Source organism: Olea europaea, unplaced genomic scaffold, assembly GCF_002742605.1.
Source record: "Olea europaea var. sylvestris unplaced genomic scaffold, O_europaea_v1 scaffold16321, whole genome shotgun sequence".
Taxonomy (NCBI): domain Eukaryota; kingdom Viridiplantae; phylum Streptophyta; class Magnoliopsida; order Lamiales; family Oleaceae; genus Olea; species Olea europaea.
The window spans coordinates 1-2,430 of NW_019233967.1; the positions used below are offsets into that span (position 1 = coordinate 1).

Consider the following 2,430-nt stretch of genomic DNA (forward strand, 5'->3'; position numbering starts at 1 on the left):
CAGTTTTTTAATGCTTTTGATGAATATGACGAAAGGGAGAATAACATAAGCGATTGTAAGAAAACGTCCTCATTTTTGTATTGCTTCTTGAAGACACTAATCAAGTAGTTGCTGCACAATAGATATGTTGATCAAACATTATGGTGACTAAGGAAAGCGGCAGATTAACTTCTAAATCTCCAATAATTTGCTAATTTTCTTATGTAGAACCCAAAAAAGATCAAGGCGATAAAAAATGCCATTAACAATTTGGTAGCATCCAGCATCCAACAACAAAATAGGAATTTATTCTCGGTAAATTTGAAGTCGGTGACTTTTATCAACTTCTCCCTCTCTTAAAGCGCATCAATCCTATGAAAGGAGCCCTCTTTAGCTGCCTCGCAACCAAAAAACATATTTCAAAGGAATATATATAACTGGGAAGATCTGAATAGACCACATATTTATGACTAGTTTTATTATCAACAGTCAGGCTAGGAGCTTTTGACTTTCACCATGCTTGGGTAAGAAGAAAGAATTAGGAAAGGCAAAAAGCAGTATAAATGGAAAAGATAACTTTAAAATGACTAGACCTTTCTGAAGCTTTATAGATCTAAATATTAAAAATTTGAGAACCCACACTTACTTCTTTCGATAGTCTCTCAATTTCAGCTGTCTGATAATCAATTGCATCTACTTTCTCTCCACAAAGACCAAGAAAACCAGTCTGTAAAATTTGGAAATTAAAAAATAAAACCCTTTAAATCATATGTAGAACCAAATAGCATTTAAAAAAGTAGTGAATCTGGATTTTGAGAAAATCTCAACATTATAGGCAACAAATAGAACACTTTATGCATAACAATACCTTGGTCATTGGCCGTTTCAATTGATTTCTCGAATACTTTAATTGGTAATAGTCAAGCCAATTTTGCTTTTTTTTCTTCTCCTTGACCAGTTCTGCAAGCTTATTGGCATTGCATACAACCTGCAGAAATCTTCTATCAATAGAATACAGATGCAAATAACAATAACTGATGTTATATTCACAAAGAAGGCCAGTTCTTTAGAAATAAATGTTTCTCAGTCCAACTTAAATTCAAAATTTAACCAAAAGGCATAGAAGTATATTTGAGAAATGACACAAAACAAACAGCTGGCAACTGATTTTCCATAAAATGCATGACATACCAGGGGCACAGAGGAGATTTTTTTATAATATACAGTTGAAAAAAATTTGTACTTGAGAATCAAAACTTAAAGCAGGACTTATACATGATTTTAATGATAGGTACAGATTACAAGACAAACTGATGTAGTACATTACAACTACAATTGATTTCCTACTACTAATATGTTTTTATCCTTTTTAGGAGTTTATTTTCTATTTAGTTTTTTTGTAATACGACTTTTATATTTTATTAGACCCTATAGTTTCTTTATTGAGTAGAATATGAGTTTTAATTACATTAGAATTTTATGAGTTTCCTAGTTTCCTTATTTCAATTTCCTAATACTATTAGGAGTAGAGGATAATTTGCCTATATATATAGGAGCTATTGTACAATTTTCATATCAACAGTCATCATCATCAATAATTATTCTTCAATCAATACAAGCAAGTTATTCCTAGATTTTTCTTATTTCGGTTCTTATTACAAGAATTCATAACGCTTCCATACCACAAACATAATAATAACATGGGTTAGCTTGTGCCACATTAACACATTACAAACTTCCATACATTATATGAGCCAGCCAGCCTCTGCATTCAATGAAACTTGTTCCAAGGCGAATATTTTAACAAAAAACCTCCTGGATTAGTTTGTTCTTCAGCAATCACTTGCACTTTTCAAAAAAATTATCTTGAGACTAAGGTTAGGATATTAAAAAAGTGACATTGCCCGTAACCTATCAAAAAAAAAATTCTTAGAAGAATGTGAGAGATTCAACACACATGGGAACCCAAAATAATTGAAGTTGCATCATCTTTTTCCAGAGATAATTGTAGCCCAGAATCATTGATGTGTTGAATTATGAATGGAACAAACCTGATGAGTCAGATAGTGATCTGGATGGTTGACCAGGAAAAAGTGCTCAACGGATTCGCTCACTGTTTCATCAGGATCGGGTGGCACATTTTTAACGAGAACCTGTGTGACAAGCCAAGTGGTGGCGCTTTTAATAATGATCAACTACAAGCAAGATGAAAATAATCTCCATATTAACCAATATTAAAAATATGGTAGTCATATCAGATATGCCTCCTAAAGCATTTTTAACGAGAACCTGTTTGACAAGCCAAGTGGTGGCGCTTTTAATAATGATCAACTACAAGCAAGATGAAAATAATCTCCATATTAACCAGTATTAAAAATATGGTAGTCATATCAGATATGCCTCCTAAAGCATGGCATCTTCAACATATCTTAACTATTGTTGTCAGAGAAG

General features: G+C 32.4%; 1 long non-coding RNA gene across 1 annotated transcript; it reads right to left on the bottom strand.

Annotated features, from left to right (window-relative positions):
* Positions 1 to 595: 595 nt before the first annotated feature.
* LOC111377291 lies at positions 596 to 2,189 on the bottom strand. The gene is made up of 3 exons (XR_002699695.1): positions 2,031 to 2,189; positions 848 to 967; positions 596 to 706 (listed from the first exon to the last, which is right to left on the bottom strand). It is a non-coding gene; the product is annotated as an uncharacterized LOC111377291 (long non-coding RNA).
* Between the last annotated feature and the right edge of the window lie 241 nt (positions 2,190 to 2,430).